The sequence below is a fragment of the Panicum virgatum genome, chromosome 8N (assembly GCF_016808335.1).
Source record: "Panicum virgatum strain AP13 chromosome 8N, P.virgatum_v5, whole genome shotgun sequence".
Classification (NCBI taxonomy): domain Eukaryota; kingdom Viridiplantae; phylum Streptophyta; class Magnoliopsida; order Poales; family Poaceae; genus Panicum; species Panicum virgatum.
In genome coordinates, this window is record NC_053152.1 from 41,656,330 (window position 1) to 41,669,375 (window position 13,046).

General features: G+C 44.6%; 2 long non-coding RNA genes across 3 annotated transcripts; one reads left to right on the plus strand and one right to left on the minus strand.

Moving 5' to 3' along the window:
• The first annotated feature begins 206 nt into the window (after window positions 1–206).
• LOC120686672 lies at window positions 207–3,315 on the plus strand. 2 transcript variants are annotated; one of them, XR_005680306.1, is made up of 5 exons: window positions 207–781; window positions 855–1,025; window positions 2,160–2,248; window positions 2,840–2,893; window positions 2,966–3,315. It is a non-coding gene; the product is annotated as an uncharacterized LOC120686672 (long non-coding RNA). The 2 variants fall into 2 exon arrangements; XR_005680305.1 differs by having other exon boundaries at window positions 207–1,025.
• Window positions 3,316–6,537: 3,222 nt separating this feature from the next.
• LOC120686266 lies at window positions 6,538–8,139 on the minus strand. The gene is made up of 3 exons (XR_005680113.1): window positions 7,974–8,139; window positions 7,374–7,517; window positions 6,538–6,741 (listed from the first exon to the last, which is right to left on the minus strand). It is a non-coding gene; the product is annotated as an uncharacterized LOC120686266 (long non-coding RNA).
• Window positions 8,140–13,046: the final 4,907 nt, after the last annotated feature.

The following is a 13,046-nucleotide window of genomic DNA, read 5'->3' on the forward strand; positions in this document are numbered from 1 at the left end:
ACACGACCTTAGTTCTTCAAACTCTTTTTCACACGGATAGTTTAGTTCAACCAGTACCACATTCTACTTTATTTTCTTTTGCTCGGCTTTCTTTTTTTTCCACTTTGGTATCTAGGAAGGATTGTACATTATGCCCACTGTGAATGCCGTATCTATATCTTATCTTAACAATCGAAACCTGGGTTATTTCGCGGGCGGATAATCGGTCCACGTCGCCCGTTAACCCGCTAACCGTTGGATCGGGGTAGTAAGCGGCGCCATCCGTCCGATTGCGGGTTGGTTCGGGCATCGACCCTGCTCAGCCAAACCGGGGCGCTCGCGAATCCTCGCGAACCTGTGCTTCTCCTTCGCCTCTCCGCCACCCTCTTTCTCGCCTGCGCGCCGCCTGCAGCACGACCCGCCGCCCTCCGCCGACCGCCTGCGAGCAGCTGCGCTACCCGCCGCCCTCCGCCGACCGCTCGACCGCCTGCCGGCTTCCGCATCGGTGGCCACGGACCTCGTCCGTTTGTCCCTCCGCTCCCCAATCGATTCTCCCGAGATTCCGTCCCCTCCGCCCTGTCGGCCTCCCTCCTCCCCTCACCTGCCGTACTGCGCCGCCCGCATCCATATTCTCCGGCCAGTGGACGGAGACAAGACAAAGCCCGTGTGAGGCTGTGCCGCCCACACCTCCCTCCACATGGCATCATTGGCATGCCGCTACTATCCTCACCCGCTCTTCGACCGCTGCGAGCAAGGGCCCCTCTAATTCCCGCATCACCGAGGTCCACGTCGTCGGTTGTCGGTAAGGCACCTCTTATTTCTTCCTCAACTGATGCAGCACAGCTGCCCCTCCTTCCCTCTCTCGTACAAAGCAGATCAGCAGGGGAGCTACAGCTCCGTTCCAAGCAATCCCATGGGTGGTCCTTGGTGTTCCTTCTCAACAAACGCAGCACACCTACTGCTCCTACCCTCTCAAGTACAGGCAGATCGGAAGGGGGAGCTACAACTCCATTGCAAGCAGTCCCATGGGTGTTGCGGTCTCCTCTGTAATGCCCCCTAGATACATTCTCCTCTCCCTCTTCCTTCAATAGATATTAAGGTCACCAAGATGTAGGGTTGGAGAATGGGCATTTTTTTTTCAAATGCCATAGAGCTGAGTGGAATTTGTGCAAAATGAGTTAGTTATGATACGAATAGATGAATCCTATTGTTTCAGAGTTCAATCGATTACCTTTTGAAACCAATTGTATAGGCAAATATGAGAACACTCATGGCCTCTTCTCTTCATATACAGAGGCACCCCCACCCCCACCCAAATCAATATTCAGGATTTAAATGCATGTGCTACTTTAGAGATGAAAATAATCCAATCATTGGTCTTCGTATCTTCTCATATGCCATCATTCATGAAATTGGAACAATCATGTATATGTCCAAAGTTAGTTCAAGAAATGTAAATTCTAAAGTTGGTTCAAGAAATGTATAGTTCCAAAGTTGGTTCAAGAAATGTATAATACACACAGAGGCACCTTATTTGACCCTCATGCAAAAAGAGCACAATGCATATTTGATTTGACAATATTTATGAGGCTTCCATATATGCCATGTAGCTGGAATTTACGCTCCAAACACCTAACTTGCCAATTACAGAAACATGTATCTTTGTTCCAAATAGAAAAAAATTTGCATGTCAAGTTTATGATAACCAGAGAACTATAAATTAAGCTCTGTACTCCGTAGCCAAATAACGATACATCAACTACAAAAAGAAGGTTGCATATTTAAGTATAATTCATCTTTGCAACCTTATATAAAGACCCACGTACAAATTCAATGTGTAACTGAAGAGGTCCTTTTCTTCCACCTTAATGTCTCTTCTCAACCTTTTGAAGTAGAGTTCAAAGCCTAAACATTTTATTTGAACTGAAGAGGCCATCTACATTAGCACTTTCAGTCTTAGTACGAAGTATGATTCCTTTCACTTGCAATTAAGTGTTGAATCTCATTCAACTGTTACAGCCATGTACATATGCATCGCTGTGCTTTTGAACTTCTGTGTAACATCAACGATACACATTTCAACTAGAAGCAATTGCTTGCCTCCTAAACAATATTGATTGTTGCTGTCCTGTGATTGGTTAACCATGTTCTACATTAGTTGAGACGTGCCTGTCATGCAGAATGGCAAAGTCATTCCACTTCTGAACAAATTTCTTGGGACAAAGGAAAAGCGTTTGCTGCTGATGGTGAGGGCATAGAAAACCATTAGGTAACAGCTCTATATCTCGTCTATAGTTTGCATATTCCCTACTCTTTTCAATTTCATCTTTTTTTTGAAAGAGTAATTATGAATTTAGCTTAACTCTACCCTTTTATTTTATACTTAATGACATGTACTGACAACCTGTATTGCAAACTAAATGTATAAAACTTTGCCTTCATGGCTATTGCTAAATTGCTGTGCCACTTTAATCCTTTCTCCATTTATTCTCAGGCCCTAACAACCTACTTGCATATCTTGATTGTTTAGAGCGGTCACTGTTGCACCAACAGACACAGTGTTAGAACATAAAAAAAAAGATTCTGAATTAGACTTTATCTACACCTATATCCCGTACTTACAATATATATACAGAGAGAATCCAACCACTGTTTCCTCTACTCTGTTATATTCTTACATTCCGTATCCAGGGTCACTCTATTGCAATACCAGATACAACACCTATATTGCAATAACAACTAAAAAAATAGCAAAGATTGTCTACATGAGAAAAATGGTCTTTGCTTCCGATGAAAGCACCTGGCACGTTGATACTTCAATTCTTCTTATGATATACTGGCTTGATCTTGATGTTTGCAGGTTCTGTGATCCCCTTGCATGTGTGCTCCTCCACCTGATGTCGTTGGGCCTGAGGTAAGCAGCCACACCCTTTGCTCATACAAAAAAAATATATACGAGTTACACTCCTGAATTTGACCTATACAGAACCATGGGCATGGGCGCCAGGGAACACAAGCTGTGACGAGCAAGTCAGTCCGCCGCACCAAGACCCATTGCGTGATTCTCTGAAAGATTTTCATGCTTCAGTAGTTCACACCTCCAGCATATTTATTTATTTATTTTGTAAAAAGGGACCTTGAAGTTGAAGTGCTCATATAACGTTAATATGTCCTTGGACCTCCTAAGGCCTAAGCTAATGTCTGAATGTACCACCAGAAGTGCCCATGCGAATGAAATAGACCACCACAACTGCCCATTCGAATGAATTAGAGACCATAACTGCTAGCAACCATTGGATTACTTCAAGTACAGAAAATTCCTCGTACGAAAGTTACGATGGCTTCTCTACATGCATGCAAGTGAATGAATAATATTCATGTGTCCATGACCTTTTAAATTACTCAATTGAAACACATGGAGTGTTACCACACAAAAGTAGAAGTTTATCTAACATAGTACCACTAGCCAGTCACCAAAGGCTAGAGCGCGCCAAAGGCGCGCCATAATTTCTAGTACTATATCTAAAAGCTCCAAGAATTGGAGATCCCTCATGAATTGAGGCCCCACATGGGACCCGTGTGCTGTTTAGGTGGGCCCCATATGGGACCTGCGTGCTATTTACGTGGGACCCACGTGGGACCAGGGTTTTATTTCCCAACCGGTTTCCGGTAACCGCCGGGCTCCGGTTCCGGTTTACCGGACCGGTTTGACCGGTTACCGGTGGAAACCGGTTGAATTCAAATCCAAATTCAAATAAATTCAAATTTTCCCGTGCAACCGGTTCCGACCGGTTTACCGGCCGGTTTGACCGGTTTACCGGCCGGTTTTACCGGTTTACCGGTCGGTTTGACCGGTTTGAAATTCAAAAGCTCCCGTGCAACCGGTTTACCGGCCGGTTTTACCGGTTTACCGACCGGTTTGACCGGTTTACCGGCCGGTTTGACCGGTTTGATCGGTGGGCCTTCATGGGCCGGCCCATTTTTTTTCTTTTTCTTTTTTGATTTAACTTTAAATTCCCACAAACTATACTAAATGAATGAATTTTTGAGAAAATTTGACACCATTAGATTCATCACACCTTGAAGTATTTTTAGGAATTTTTTGGGAATTTTTCATTTTTTGAATTCAAATTTAAAATTTGAATTTTGGCCGGTTGGGTACCGGCCGGAACCGGAACCGGACCGGACCGGTTTGACCGGTAACCGGTCAAACCGGACCGGTTCCCACCGGTTAGGTTAACCATGCGTGGGACCCGCGCAATTTGGGACCCACACTTTGGGGGCCCACTTAGTGGGACCCACACCATTTGGGACCCATGCACATTTAGTGTGACCCACTTAGTGGACCCACGGTATTATTAGGTGCCTCCATCATTTGAAAAAAAGCTCCAAGAATTGGAGATCCCTCATGAATTGAGGCCCCACATGGGACCCGTGTGCTGTTTAGGTGGGCCCCATATGGGACCTGCGTGCTATTTACGTGGACCCCGTGGGACCCGCGCAATTTGGGACCCACACTTTGGGGGCCCACTTAGTGAGACCCACACCATTTGGGACCCATGCACATTTAGTGACCCACTTAGTGGACCCACGGTATTATTAGGTGCCTCCATCATTTGAAAAAATCATCGATGGTGATTTCATATAGAAAATATAAATAGCTCCAAGAATTGGGATCCCTCATGAATTGAGGCCCCACATGGGACCGTGTGCTGTTTAGGTGGGCCATATGGGACCTGCGTGCTATTTACGTGGGACCCACGTGGGACCCGCGCAATTTGGGACCCACACTTTGGGGGCCCACTTAGTGGGACCCACACCATTTGGGACCCATGCACATTTAGTGACCCACTTAGTGGACCCACGGTATTATTAGGTGCCTCCATCATTTGAAAAAAAGCTCCAAGAATTGGAGATCCCTCATGAATTGAGGCCCCACATGGGACCCGTGTGCTGTTTAGGTGGGCCCCATATGGGACCTGCGTGCTATTTACGTGGGACCCACGTGGGACCCGCGCAATTTGGGACCCACACTTTGGGGGCCCACTTAGTGAGACCCACACCATTTGGGACCCATGCACATTTAGTGTGACCCACTTAGTGGACCCACGGTATTATTAGGTGCCTCCATCATTTGAAAAAAATCATCGATGGTGATTTCATATAGAAAATATAAAATAAATTTATCTTTTCCTATATATGAAAATAATAACTTTGTACACCACGTTCATCTATGATAGATCTAATACTTTTTGTAATTTATTTCCCGTACATAAATTCAAAAAATAGGATCGAATTATTCTTTCATCACTAATTTTATACATTAAACTGTCAGCTATTTTTACTCACACCTAAAAGTCAACGGATTTCTAATAAAAAAAGTTATACTGTGCTTAGATGACCATTATGATAGCATAAAATATCTAAATTTAATATTGAATTGAGTACAACAAGATATAAATTTATGTTTCATCATTTTTTCAAGTTAATATCTTTCGGATAGACGCGCATCGCGCGTCAACCTGCCTAGTTTATTAAGAATGCACTAGTAGGAATTTCACGGAAGGTGGTTTCATAGAGGTTGTTGCTCGAAACATGTTCATATTACGTGGTTGATCTCAATTCAGTCCGCTGTCTAGAAAACCTTTTCACCTACTAAACTCCAAGTTCATTCGACAAGAGAGAACCCGGTTTTGAACAAACCTGACATAATCTCGAGGTTGGGCGAAATCTGCTGCTTCAACGCGGGCCTTTTTCTTTCTCCTCTCTCCAAAACTGAGAATTCGATGATGATGCAATGGTTTCTGTGGCGCGGGGATCTTGCACCTCCGTGCACTATTCACGTCGTAATACCGAGCTACTGGTTAACTAATTATGTGCGGGCATCGTGTGATCGGGAGCCACAGCACCAACGAAGCACGTCTCTTGGGTGCTTCATTTTATACCCCTACTCTTACAATGTCGATCCGTTTTGCGATGGCATGTTTCGTTTGACTGGTGAGCTGGCTAAGCTAGCAGGCTCCGACCCTAGGACGCTAGATGGGTCATGAATGGTAACGCACATGGCCTGCAATCAGGGCCCCTTTGGGAGGGCTTCACGCGGACGGCTCCGGCGGCACTGTAGCACGGAGCTAAAACGAAGCAGCTTTGCCTGCGGGAGGAGTGAAGCCGCTGAAGCTGCGGGAGGGTGGCTTCACCGGCTTCGTGCTACAGTGCCGCTACAGTGCGCTACAGTAGACGAAGCCGGAGCCGGTGAAGCCGTGCCAAACAGGCCCTCAGAAGCGTGTGCATCCCGGCCTTGCTGCTCTTCTTCGACGTACGGCCGGCTCACACCACACAGCGGCAATGCAGCACCCTCCCATTGTTAGCAGGGGGCGGATCTAGCGTGGGGGCAGGGGGGGCTCAAGCCCCCCTACCCCCAGAAACTCCATGGAAAGTAGAGGCAAGAAGGAGGGAGAAGAAGAAGAAAGGGGGGCTGGAGGAAGAAGAAGGGAGATGAGCCCCCCCAGGGCAAATCGTGGATTCGCCACTGATTGATAGGTGGTATGATAGAGGGAGTTTGCACGCACGAAACTTAGCATTAAGTTCTAAGAAGTGGACATTGCCGCTGTGTGGTGTGATAACTCAACATAGAAGTAGCAACTAATAAACAGCTGCATATCTAATAGAAGTGGACATCTAACAACACTCGGCTGTCTCTGCAGAGCACGCGAAGTTCATGCTGCAATAATCCCCCGCTCAAGACCCAATAATCACCGGCGTCTGCAGAACAAGTATTCCACCAGTTAGTATTGTATGTCCAGAAATGAACGTCATTACCGGACTGTATAATAAGTCAATGCCTTCTACTTCACCCAAGTTCATGCATCATGTTGTAAAATGGATGCATCACAAGCAGGAAACTCAAAATTACCAGAATACCACCAAGGACGCACTGGTGAGGTGCCCTACAAAGATTTGTACGTAAAATGGAAGTATCATTCGGACAAGTAAAATTTAATACTCCTCCAGCAGAAAAATTGCAAACAATGCCCATGGCAGAAAACAGCTTCAAACATTCCACTCTTGAACCATGAGTAGAACTGGGCAACGCACTCCAGCCATCCGTACCACGTGTTACAAAACTGTTATGTTAAATAGGCATCTCAAGCATTCTTTGAACAAAAGTACGTGTTGTTTTATTGATTTAACCTTCTAATAATCCCACTCAATCTACCAGACAAAACTAACCTTGCATGACAACATATTCTATTTTTATTTAAAAGATTTAGCATATATACCCCTGCCTTATACTGACAAAAGCGTAATTTACTATTCTAGTGAATAAGCAAAAGATCATGTCACTATGCATATACATTTTAATTAAAGTAAGAACAAAGAAAACAGTATTATACCATGCTAGCTTCAGCAAAAGCCCCACTTGTCCGTTGTCTTTTTGGATAATGATTGTGATCATCAGAAGCAGTGACCTCCATTGGGTTCTTCCTTGGATTCAAGTCCTGGGGCACTGCCTACATGACTTGAATGCTTAGTTGTGCCTGACAAAAAGTTAAAATCAAACTTATCAAAGATCATCTTATTAAGTATTATATACCAGGGCGTAATGCCAATTGAATCAAATTTGTGATCATGTCTTCACCAGTTAGCATTTCAAGGACCAAGAATGAACAAAATATTTGGAAGTAATAAATAATATTGGTTTATTAAGTAGGTGCAATCTTAAGAAATTTTTATCAGGTGTGCAAGCTGAGTAGTTAGTCGCTCACCGATTCAAGTTCATTTTTAGAACTACCACAAACATAGATGAGCTCCCTCCGTTTTCAAATAATGAGATGATCAAAAGCCGCTTCCCATAATTTTATACTATAGAAATACTACCTAAAAATCATCAACAAACAGAAACAACATACCCAAAGCAAAATCTACATACGGAGTTTGGAGGAAAACAACTTTCTAGACTAGAGGTTAGGTTGATGTAACAAGTATGAATTTACCTTGCTTCCCACTTGTCTGAAGTGGACAGTTCTGATGGAGCTCCTGATGTTTACCAGCTTTCAAACTTTCATCTGAAGGCCAAATGAGTCCATTAAGTTGGCGCAACACAAACAAACAAACATACACAATCAACCCCAAAGAAAGAAAAGTGACAATGGAGACATTAGATCTAGGACAATGGAGACATTCAACCGTGGATTATGACACTACTACAGAAACGCTAATTTGTCCCGGTTGGGAAACCCTTGTTGTCCCGGTTTCCCAACCGGGAACGCCAGGCTGGAACAAAAGGGGGGTCCTTTTGTCCCGGGTCTGGCAACCGGGACAAAAGGTGCTACCAGCGCCACGTATTGGAATTCAATTAAACTTATGTATTGGAATTCAGTGTGTATGATCTCCACTAATATATATATATATATACTTATATAATATTTGTCCTAGATAGTTTCATATATAAATTAATTCACTTATATATATATATACACATACACATATCTATACATGTGAATTCATTTACATATGAAAATGTCTAGGACCAATATTATATAAATATATACACACACACATATATATTATTGGAGTGCTTATATATATAATACATACATACTCATAAATAGAAATTTAATACATACACACACACATATATATTTATTTACAAAGGTATATTCGTTCTTAATTACATATATACACGTATATTATCATATTTGCTGTGATTGTCAATATTAGATAGTCTATCATAGTAGAATTCGCCTTTTGGATCGAGGACTTGCTCAACAATAAATCCGGACAATTGTTCTTGAATCGCCATAATCTTTTCCTCCTGTATGAGTTTATCGCGCATCTCCTCGACCTATGGAAAAAGGGGATAATTAATTTCGACTAATTAAAATACGAGTTCAAATATTAACAAGTTTTTTACTTACTTCCTCCTCCCAATCTGTCCAGGCCCTTGGAGGACCTACCAGACCATGGATGTTCTCGCATACATAGTATGCGCATAAATTAGTGCCTTGTTTCTGCCTCATACACTTTAAGAGAGAAGAAATTATCTGGTATTTACATGAATATATAATAAAACTAATGAATCGTGCAACGAATCATCCAAGTGCATACCGCAAAATCTGTCTTGATCTTCAATTCCTTGTCAAATTTGCCTGAATGATTTTTAGCGAATTGTTTCCAAATCCTGTGCATGATTAGAACAATTATAGTCAAGTAACAAAGTGATTCAAATTATCGGTCATCGACGGAGTAGTGGTAGAATTACTTTTTCATCATGCTAAGAAGATTTTCGTATTGTTCTGGATTTCTCCTCAATGAGTCCATAACCACGAGTAGGCTCTTCTCGAGAATTATGACAATTAGGACCCAGTGTTCACTGCAAGATTATACGGAAGGAATCACTCACACAAAGTTGTAAGGAAACAGTATCATTTGCTTGTTATGATGAACGCTTATGTACTTGAACAAGTTTTGGTATAGCTCATCGGAAGTGTCGCGTAGAATCCTCCAATTACAAGTAATTGGGTCGATGAAGCCGAGGTGAGAGTATCCCTTTCTCCTGCAAGTTTGTATCTCCATTCTACATGATACCGAATAAATCAAGGGATCAGTATGTTGAGATCATGCAAAACAATATGTAAGGAGAGTAAAATACTTACAGAACCCACAAGCCGACCATAGAGATGTCGAGGTCCTCCTGATGGAATAGTTGGTAAATTTCTTCCCAGTTTATCCATATAATGGCCTCCCCCCGTAAGAAATCGTTATCTTTAACCTTTGCGCCCTGCATAAAGATGCAATCGGCCATCGCACGCATGTAGTGCTGGTGCAGCTTATACATTTGCGTTGGAAGCACGGACACTACTTCGGGGGTACAAGAGTTTTGCCCAGCTCATACGTCCATTTGACGACCACATCGGCCTTTGGAATATCTTCTCCCCCTGCAATCTGAGCCGCCGTCAGGTTTGATTCTTTCAAAAATGTAACAAAGTCTTGTTGTTGCGTCATCTGTCCCACTACGAGAGGCTCTATTGATTGTTTCTTTTGGGCTCCGAGCTGTGGAATGTCGGACGATGACGACTTTGATTGTCTCTTCATTTTCTCAGTAGTTTTGATAATTGTGCATTCGTAGTCTGAAGGGGGATCTCTCGGAATAAATTTTCTCTTATTTGCTTCGCATATTCCCTTAAAAAATTTCAAATCTATCGGATTTATCACTTTCTCGGGCTCCGGCTTCGGCTTCGGCTTGAAGTGCTCTTTAACTCTTTCTTGAGTTATCCGATCGCATTCTTCAAGGATCATGTCCCACGGTTTAATAGGATCCTCCTTGGTTTTCTTCTCCTTTTCCTTCTTCTTTGGAGGCTCCTTAGCCGGTGCAGCTACCTTCTTTGCCGGCGGCTGTTTCTGCTTCTTTGCCGGCGGCGGAGGGGGTGACCATGGAGGCGACGGTGACGCTTGAGTGTTCATCGGCGCATGAGATGATGGTGATGGAGAAATGTGCCGGTGAACCTTGCCGAGACAGTGCTGCCCTTGGGGAGTTTTGCGGAGATGCCGGCCTTGGAGAGGCATGCTGAGATGCCGGTCTTGGTGTTTGATCATCCGACTTTAGGACAATGTAGCGCTTATCCCATAGGATGTAGCCATGAATGGCTTCTGCTAGTGTCCTCTCCCCATCGCCTCCAGGAATATCAAGCTCGAGCATCTCCCAACCCTGGCACACCTGCTCCACGCCAACTCTTGTGTATCCTGGCGGAATTTGCTGCCCGTGGTACACATCGCCTGGTTGGGTTGGCATGGCGGTACCGTACGCAACAGTGAACATTAAGTTCTTAATGACAGTCTGCAGGTCACAAGGTGTCCGCTGGGTGATCTCATCCACTGGAAATCGCTGCGGGGCCGTCGGTTCAACTGCGGCCTGGATCCCCATTGGCTCTACGATGGCGACGTGTGGAAGCGCAACTGCTTTTCTGCTGAGACAGATGATCGGCTGCGACATTAGGCTCTGGAGGCACCGTTTGCGCTTGCTGTTGCTGGCTCATTGCTATGGCCACTTGGCGTTGAACCTCTTCCTCTAGTCTTTGATCGTGTGACATGAGCTGTTCCTCTAGCCTTCGTAAGTGCTCCCGTTCATCATTCTTTCTTCTCTATCGGCTCCTATATGATTCAATGTAATCCCTGAACCCATACTTCTATGGAACCACGCCTTTGCCTCTTGTGCGGCCCGGATGCTTTGGATTCCCAAGGGCGTAAGTCAGCTCGTCCCTCTCTCTATCCGGCTGGAATGTTCCCTCGACCGCTGCTTGTATGGCCTCCTGTAGTCTCTGGACTGCTCGCTGGATGTTTGACCCATAGATGCAGTCACCAGTCAATGGGTCCAAGCTTCCCCCATGACCATAAAACCAGGTCCTTGACCTTTCAGGCCAGTTCATGGTCGCAGGTTGGATGCCTCTGTCAAGCAGATCCTGCTCCATCTTCTCCCATTTGGGTATTGCAAGCTTGTAGCCTCCTTGGGCTATAGTGTGATGGTACACTTTCTTCGAGGCATTGTCTTTGGCCTTCTGCACCTTCTGAAGCCCAAGCTCTGAAGACTTGTATTCCACAAATGCATCCCAGTGACCCATGAGCTTTTCGAGTTCGCCAGTAAATACGGGTGTGGTCCCGGTCTTGATATATTTCTTCGTCAAAATTTTCTTGAATGATTGCAGCTGTTTGGCCATCTTACTCAGGGTCCAGCGCTTGCATATCTCTTCGGATTCAGCTGGAACCGTGAAGTTTTTCTTAAGCTCCCGCCAGCACCATTCTTTTTCTCTTTCGGGTACCGCATCCCGTTCCTCGCTTGGATTGGAAGATTTCCAGAGCCTGAAGCTGATCGGGATGTGGTCCCTGACAATACATCCGGATTGTCTTATGAATTTTTGGGCGGCAGCTTCTGGAGCGATCGGTTCGCCATCTGGACCAACAATAAAATATCCACTAAGTAATTCCCATATTATGACTATACTGAATAGATCTAGTCACAAGGATTCCAAAAAGTCCTTATTTGCCCCGATCGAGAAGGAGACTATGTTTGGATCGGACTTCGTTTAGCTGGACGTTTCTTTGGATCGTCGTATGTTTAGATAGACGAGTATTGGATGGGACAACAACGTTTACATGGACGAGGATTGGATCGGCGTACGTTTAGATGGACGAGAATCAAATCGGCGTACGTTTAGCTGGACGAGGATTGGATCGGCGTACGTACACACATACACACATACATACACATATACATACACACATATACATACACATTCATATATTTACAAATTAAATATAATTTCACTATACATTAACTCATTAAACAAATTAACACCTAATTTACATCAAATTAAATACCATAATTTACAATTTAAGAAATTCACACAAAAAAATTAACACATTAAACAAATTAAATTTACTAAAATTCATTATCAACTAATTTCATACTACATCAAATTAAATACCCTAATTTACCATTTACAAATTAACACATTAAACAAATTTCATATCCTCAAATTTGTAAATTAACACATTAAACACATTAAACAAATTAACACCTAATTTACATCAAATTATGGTTTTAATTTGCACAAAATTCACTAAAATTTGGTCATAAATCACTAAAATTTGAGCCTAATTCACAAAAAATGTAGGGTTTGCGGGCGGGGTGGCGGCGGCCCACAGCCGGCATGCTCATGTACGGCGGCGAGGTCGTGGCGGCGCACAGGCGCAGCGACGGCTAGGCTTAGCGGCGGCGCACGGGCAAGGCGGAGGTCGGGGACGACGAGGCCGCGCAGCGCGTCGATCCTCCGGGCGCGGCGCTCGAGGAGGCAGTCCTCTGGGCGGGGAAGTCCTCCGGGCGGCGCTCGGGGAGGACGACGACGGCGCACTGAGCGGGGACGTCCTCCGGGCGGTGGTCGGGGCCACGACGCGGCGGCAGTCTCGGGGTCTTGGCGGGGCGCCGCGGAGCTCTCGGGGCGGCAGTGCGGAGCTCTCGGTCGGGGCGGCGCGGAGCTCGGGACGACGGCGGCGAGGAGGATCGACATCGC